This window comes from Schistocerca gregaria, chromosome 7, assembly GCF_023897955.1.
Source record: "Schistocerca gregaria isolate iqSchGreg1 chromosome 7, iqSchGreg1.2, whole genome shotgun sequence".
Classification (NCBI taxonomy): domain Eukaryota; kingdom Metazoa; phylum Arthropoda; class Insecta; order Orthoptera; family Acrididae; genus Schistocerca; species Schistocerca gregaria.
In genome coordinates, this window is record NC_064926.1 from 546,028,707 (window position 1) to 546,036,940 (window position 8,234).

Below are 8,234 nucleotides of genomic sequence, written 5' to 3' on the forward strand. Positions count from 1 at the left end.
GAAAAAAAAGACAGCTTATAATCAAAGTCGACCCGTGTGACCAGCATTAGTGCCTCTGGAACATTCGCTACCCATTATTATTAATAATAGTATTATTATTATTATTATTATTTCCTGCGGCTCAACCGTCTGGACCTTCGGCGACGATCGTGTTCCTAACCTACCCCTGCAATCGTGTCGGTGAAACGAGACGTACAGTATGATGTGGAATCCGATTCACGTGTCGTTCCTGGCGAAACTTCGCGCTGTTGATAGGTGAAGGCTAGGGTAAAGGTATACAAATTTTTGTGCAATTCGAGATTCGATTCTGTGAGCTGTTTTCAGGCACACGCATCACTAATGATTAACAAAAAAGCTTTTCTGTCTCACTGCAATTTTTGCTGAGAATCTATGTACAGCGCGGAGGAAAGTCGCCAGGAAATAATTGAAACAAAAACATCAACAGCAAGCGGCGCAGGGTTTGATGAATATCGTCCAAGACGGATCTGGTTCAAGAGTGAAGACTTTTTCTGGGGAATGGCTTGTCTTCTACGTCGGTTCTTTTAACAGCAATGAAGCCTCATCAATGTAAGGCGTTTTCATCACGGCGTAACATTTCACTATTTAGAAACACAAAAGAAAATTGCAGCGTTATGACGCAGTATAACACGACGGTTGTGCAAATACCGACTTCTCTGGTACCTGCAACCTGCAGCACGTTTTTGCTGAACGCGTGACGGCACAGATTGCGAATTAGTTTCTTATTATGTGTGAGATGTTCTTGGAGGAGTACGGTATAATATTGACAAGGAGTGAAAATTAGTTACGTCTTACAGTGGGGACCGCGCCCATTCGTCATCACTGATCTCACCCAAATTTATTTCATATGAAAGACTGCCAGATAAAGTGGCAGTAGCGGGTTTCCTGATGGCGTAACGATTAGCGGGGGAAAAAAATAGCATTTCTGGCGCGGGACAGGCGTGGCGTGACTCATTTATGTTAGTGCAATTTCCAAGCGGCGGTTGGCCCAGCGGAAAGAGAATGGTGAGATCAAATCCTTATGAAAAAACTTTTTTTTAAAATTTTCAATGTTTACATTGCTTACATTGTAAATACACAGAAATGGAACACAGTTACTCACTCCTACGCAGGGCAATATGCTACAACCCGTTCTGCAAAATTGTTGCAAGCAGTCTACGTATGCCTGCAAGAGACTACTGGCTCTTTTGGAGAGAAGATTCAAAAAAGGTAGATGAATACGTCACAAAACGTAGGAATGTTGTCACTACTTCGTCGAAACCTGGTAAACTTGAAACAGCTTTATACAAACATTGTTTGTCTGATGTGATGAGGCCCTACATGCATGGCAACAAATTTCTGTTAATTAGCTCGTGGGGAACACAAACGAATCCACAACTATACGACGAGATTGTTCAAGATGAACGATTGCCACTATGCAGTATTAAAATGATTCCTCCCGAAATGCACTCCGCTAGTGCAAAGCCTGCGGTGATTTTTATCAACACGTACAGAACATGATCAAAATGCTTCAACAAAATTGCTCGTATCTCAGAGAAGAAGAAATCCCACCCCGAGAAGACTGGATCAGAATAGAGTCCATTATCCATCACTAGATATCGTCGCCAGTTACGTCCGGTTTGCTGCCAAACTGTGGTATGATGTATAACTTGTTTTTCCGCACAAATAAATTATGTAATGTAAAACTGTAAGGGTAATTTTACGCACGAAGTTCTCGCGCACCCCTTACAATCTCTTCCTGGAAATTTATTTCAATCGCAAATTTTCCTTGGACTTTCCTTTTTATGCCTTTAATGAAAATATCAAAAAGTATGTTCAGAATTACTTCAGTTTATTTGCATTGTAAGTATCGTACAAACAGAAAATAAAAACTTAAGCAATTTCCCCATAGTGATTTGGTGTCCACGACCCTCTGATTACCGTTGTGTACTTTTTCCGCTACGCCAACCGCTACTGACAAACGAGGCTACACTTTAATGGCTCAGGCCCCTCCCCGGCCCGCGCCAAAAATGCTCCTGTTTCTAACCGCTTTCCCCTCTGGAACTCCCACTTCGGTCACTTGCTTTTCTGGCCAGGTCCTGCGTATATCACAAAGTCGGACGAAATCGGTGATGAGGAGAGGGCGGTCCTCTTGTTAGACTTTTCCAATATTTCATCTGGCAGTCACTGACTAGATCGTTACTGATTTTGCCGAGTATTTCACGCAGAATAAAATTTAGTGCTACATGCGATTACAAACGTGCTTCATTTGAATACACTTACAATATGTATTTTATATTAGTCGTCTGAACTGGTGAAGGCATCTATTTCTTCATTAATGTACAAGAACAAAGTTTCAGATATTTAGATGCATCTACAAAGAGACGTTTATTGTTCTTTCTGCAGTATCCCCTCGCCTTCAAAAGCGGGGTACATTAAGAATTCGATATCGCGCTGATAACATTACCAAAAATCCTTTAGTGACCAGTGGGAACTATAGTTTCCACTTATTTGTTTTCACTGTAAGTTCAGTGGTAATCCGTGTTCCCACTTCTAACTTGTGCTACCATCTCTGTTAATGTGTGCTAACTACTTTTAGATTGTCAACGGTTAGACGAAAGCTGTTGTATTTCTACCTTGTGAGTCAATAAATGCAGAAGCGCAGTTCACGCGTGAATACGAGCCACTGCTTCGACCGCTACAGCGTTTTTTGGATAGTGTGCTTTCCTTTTGCGTGTGAAGTGACTTGTGTTGTATTTATCTACTTTTATATTTATGAGGGAGATAGTATTCATGTATATTTGCTGGATTTGACTGAAAATTACATAAATATTACAAGGTAAGTTAGTGGAAGCAGAAGTGAAGTATTCTGCCCATTGGCTGTGGCAGAGTATAATAAAATAATGGGAGGAGTGGATAGATTTGATCATCTGCCTGAACGGTATACTGTAGGCCGTTGTTCAGGGAAGTGGTGGCACAAACTTTTTTACTTTCTTGTGGATTTGGCAGTTGTCAATTCCTATGTTATGTGGAAGCTACAGAAGACAGAAGCAAACCAGCTAACATTTAGATTGCACTTGGTAAGGCAGCTTATCTCTGGCTTCTCAAGTCGTAAGAGAAGAGGAAGGCCTGTTCATTTTCAAACACCAAAGAGAGGTGTGTCTGGAGTACCAGATGAAGTTTGTCTGGAGAAAGTTGGAACTCATTTCTCTACAACAAAGAGAAGATGTGCCAATGTGGCACCAAGAACAAAGAGAAGAGAACAAAAAATAATGTGTAGCAACTGTCGTGTACCTTTGTGTGTAGCACCATGCGTCTTTAAGTTCCATAGTACATCACCTTAGTGAACTCAAAGGGCAGTACGAACTAATGCAAATATAAATGTAATGTGTACTAAAAAAATAAAGGAAATACTTTTTTAAAAAATTAGCAAATGAAGTCACTCCAGAGTTCGGTAGGAACAATAGTTCCCAGTAAGTTTTCTGAACTCGTAGGCTAAACTCTCACTTTAAAGATTTAAACTATGACTTTATGAACGGTTTCTTGGCCCAATAAAGTGTCCATAAAAAGTCTACAACTTCCAGAAATAATTTGGTCACTTAAAGGGTTAAAGACCTATAAGTCGAGCATACACGAGATTAGATGGTTTTGGACGAGACTAGTATTCCTATAAACGCCTGCAAACCCTTTTAAAAACTTCAAAGTATAGGGACACACAACTTTCAAGTGTGCAACGTATATTAAAAAAATAACAATAAGATGTTATAGATTGCCTTTCCGACCTAACAAACCACGGAATACACCACACATTATAAACAATAAACAAAACACACGACCGACGACAAATATACAAAAGAAAACATCCCACTCACCATCTATGTCACATATAACATCATACTTCACAAAATATACCAATAGCTCGTATTCATTAGACTAGGAAAGGGCATTCTTATAGAACACGTCTGCGTCCCGCCAAAGTGTGTAGGCTGCAAAGTAGCTCGAGTGACAGGACGCACCGATATTGTGCACGGAGGAGCGATGTGAAAGTTAGCACGGTTATTTCCCTCGAGAGAAAATGCAAAGCAACTGCTGATAAACCCTCAAACAGCAGACACTAAGAAAGATGACCATCTTGCAAAAACGTGTTTAGAAAGTTCCGAGAACTGGATTTCCGGGCGGAAATTGCATATAATCGTCAGTCTCCCATGTATCGCTTTCAAGAAAATTAATTACGGCAGGCACCAAGGTAATTAAGCAACAGTACTTCCCGCGCTCCTTCCACGAATGTCATCACTACAAAACATGTTGTACAACAGTAAATGCCCTTTGCAGCGCGATTTCAGTGATTCGCAAAACAAACATACGATCCTGTACTTCCGCAACTGCTGGAACATGCTGTATTATGAGTAAAATCGTCAAGCAAAGCCGGGAGAATAGCTCTTCAACGTGTGGGAGCAAAATATCAGCAGATGTCGCAAACAGAATGACATACATTCCCAACAGTATCGTTGCCAGATAAATCAGTCATACGAAGCCCAATTCGCGCGTTTCTCACAGAACATCCTAAAGGCCATAGATCAAAGCAGTGAAGAACATATAGTTTCTTTACTATGGAAAGCATTTGACTCAGTAGCATACCCAAAAACTTTGTTACTGGGTTGAAGGTTTCTTGGTAGTCAGAATTTAGTGTCTCATACTGATGATGATGATGATGAGTCCCATACTCCGTTTACCGAACGTAGGGGAGCGACGCGGGAGACCCGCGCCGCCATACTAGGCAAGGTCCTAGTGGAGGTGGTTTGCCATTGCCTTCCTCCGACCGTAATGGGGATGATTGATGATGAGCTGGAATACAGCATTAATATTACTCTCACACCTTTCGCAGATATGCAGTGATCTGTGATCGAGGTCGCTCTGAAAATACGTCTACAAACATTCAGTTAGATCTCGATACGATCTGAAACTGGCGCGAAGATTGGCAACTCATTTTCTATGTTCGGAAACTTAAAATTGCGCACTTCACAAAATGTGAAAAAAAACTTTATATCTAACAACAACATCACCATTGAATGATACTTGGAATCAGTCGTGTTTTTCAAATTTCTTGGTCTAACAACTCTTTAAGTATATGGCTCTGAGCACTATGCGACTTAACTTTTGAGGTCATCAGACGCCTAGAACTTAGAACTGATGAAACCTAACTAACCTAAGAACATCACACACATCCATGCCCGAGGCAGGATTCGAATCTGCGACTGTAGTGGTCGCTCAGCTCTAGACTATAGCGCCTAGAACCGCACGGCCACTCCGGCCGCCTCGTAGGTATATGAGATGGAACAATAACATTGGCTCAGTCCTGGGTAGAGCAGGTGTCACACTTGGATTTAGTGATATGTTTGGAAAACGCAACCAGCCTACAAAGGAGATGCCTTAAAGACACTCGTGCGACCTATCCTACTTTTGGATGTTGCTCAAATGTTTTGGGACCTATACCAAAAATGATATTGAAAAATGATATGCAAGAAAGGCAGCACACAGGTTTGCCTGCTGGGAAAATGTCACGGAGATGCTGAAGAAACTGAATGGGCAGCATTTGAACGTAGAAGCCAACCATCACACGAAGGCCTACTCAGGGTTACGAGACCGGAGCATTAACTGAGGAATCTGGAACTCCACCACAGTCCCCTGTGCATCACTCCTGTAGGCACCGTCAAAGCGTACAGAGTCGTTCAAGCAATCGTTCTTCTCGCTCCGAGTACGCGAATTGAACAGTCAGAAGCCTCAGTTAACGTCCAGGGGGCAAGCACCCTCTGCCACGCACTTCGCACTGGTTTGCAGAGTGTAAGTGTAGATATAGCAGTACTCACGTGTTCTGTGCAGAGTCAGTTCCCAGGGCGTTGGGAGGTCACACCGGGCGGCTTTGGCCACGCGTCAGAAGAACATCGTGTACGCAGGGGGGCAGGATCAAACAAACACGGCCGCTCGCCACACAACACTGGCGCGGATGTTTGCGAGCGAAGCTGGGTTCGCCCGCGGCGCTGCACGGCGGCTGCGCGCGCAGCTCTCAACGCCGACCGTGAACCGGGAAAAGCCTGCAGCCGCGCGTCGGCCACTGCGCGAGCAAGGTCGCCGGCAGGACGCGCTGGTCATCCGCTCAGCTCTGCCCCGCCACTGGCCAAGAGCTGTGACGTCACGCGGCCACTGAGTCGCTTCTTCTGGCAGGCCTCGTACCGTTACCTCCAGATGTTTCCCGTGACGCCAACTTGCCTCTGACGTCTGAGGTGAAATCTGCAGTAGCCATCTCAGATTCCTGTGGATTATGACTGTAGCCCTCTATTTACGGCGGTGGAACGCATTGAGGTTCTCCGTCTACTATTACGATACCGTAAACTGAGGTTACTTGGACCCAAGAAGTGAAAATTTTTGCATATTTAGTACCACATGATAGTCTAAAACCATTAATTATGCCGATATCCTAAATTCTTTTGAATTTGTGATATTTTTCTAGCAGTTTACATCTGTTTCAGACCGAATTTTATTTTTTATATGTGAGTAAAAAAATTATTGAAATTTGGGTCCAAGTAACTCCAGATTTTGGCTAACATGAACCCACGCATTATTTTCCTTGTAAAAAGCAGTTTAAAGGTGCATCGGGTCCAAGTAGGACCTGGGCTCTGGAAATAAAGACATTTATAGATATGTTGGTGTGAAGAATGTTCATTTAATTTGACATTTAATTGCAAAATATCCAAAAAATACATAATAAACTGTATTCAATGGTTTACAGTGTTGTAAATGTTCATAATAATAAATTATGGTGCACAATATGGTTAGTTTATGGTCACTGAAAATAAACCCCTTCTAATGAAAGTGGGTGGGTTAATTTTTCTTTTAATGTCACACCATTTGTAGAATGAAATGTCATTTTCTGAAGGCCATGCCCAGGCTTCCTTTGCCGGTGTCACGCAGTCAACAATGGCACCGTTGTCACTGACAGTCATTGCTTGACCTGGAAGTAAAACATTATTCCAAGCCACAAGAACAAAATCCTGCTCTTGTAAGGAACCTTTTAGCATTTCTTCGTCTTCTTTATTTTCGTTCTCTGGAAGATTACTGCGAAGGGGTGGCAGATAAATTTCATCTTCAAAAGAAAGTAAGTCGCTTTCTCCGGAGTCCCTGAGACTATAAGCTTCCTCGTCCTCAGATGTTGACTCCTCACATGATTTTTTCGTGGAGTTTCGTTTTTTCTTCGAAGACACTTTTTTCTCTGCAGCCGTTTTTATTGTACGTTCATTTTCTCTTCGCGTTTTAGAAGATGAACTTCCTGCTGCTTCAGGCTGAATATCAGAGACACGAATGCTTTTTCCTGGTGAAACTTGGATTTTTCTTTTCCTAGACTGGGGCTTTACAAACTCACACCTCTTTTCTTCAAGGTAAGCTAAGAACGCGTCTCCAACAAGGTCTAAGTTTACTGATCTATCGTGTGTCGGAAAACGAGATAAAAGCTCATTCTTATTTGTGGGGACAATGCCAGTTTTCTCAAAACCTGCTTTCAAATTGCTTGGCAACCTAGGCTCCATCTCGTTTAATACAGCTTTTAATAACATGGGGAATTGATCTTTTGGCAAAGACGCTGATTTCTTTCCAGCTTCAGACTGTTTCCATTTGGTTAAAATCTCTCTCCATTTAGCTTTCAAAGGCTTAAAGTAGGCTACATCGAGGGGCTGTGTCATATGTGAGGAGTTTGGTGGCAGGCAAACAAATTTTATATTGTGCTCTTCACACAGCTTAACAACATTTAAGCTGATATGAGATGGCAAATTATCTCCAATCACAATCTTAGTGCCTTCTTGTTTCTTCAGTACAGGCACGAGGTGGACGATAAACCAATCTTCAAATATTGCATGGTCAATCGAACCATGCTTACTTCGGTTTTACCTAGCACCCACTGATCCATTTTCTGTCCATGTTGTCCAAAGGTGTTCTGCTTTATATATTACGTATGGAGGGAGAGATGATCCTGCAACATTGCCACAAAACATGACAGTCACGTTAGTCTTTGTGGAATTTATTATCCTCTCTGGATATTTGCTACCTCGGCGACAAATTATCTTGTTCCTATCAGGATCATCAGATATGCTGGTTTCATCGTAACTGTAAATGTTATCTGGTGGATAATAAAAGCACTCAGGTTTTCAAAATACTCGGCAATTACTGATTCATCGATGGGAGCACGA

At 42.2% G+C, this 8,234-nt stretch overlaps 1 protein-coding gene across 2 annotated transcripts in view; it reads right to left on the reverse strand.

Annotated features, from left to right (window-relative positions):
* LOC126281626 (serine/threonine-protein phosphatase 6 regulatory ankyrin repeat subunit A-like) overlaps positions 1 to 6,271 on the reverse strand; it is a 74,490-nt gene extending 68,219 nt beyond the window's left edge. Inside the window, exon 1 of one of the 2 annotated variants that reach the window (XM_049980749.1) lies at positions 5,865 to 6,271. The gene's annotated coding sequence lies outside the window, so the exon portion shown is untranslated. The remainder of the gene's footprint in view (positions 1 to 5,864) is intronic. The other variant, XM_049980750.1, reaches the window with a different exon arrangement.
* Between the last annotated feature and the right edge of the window lie 1,963 nt (positions 6,272 to 8,234).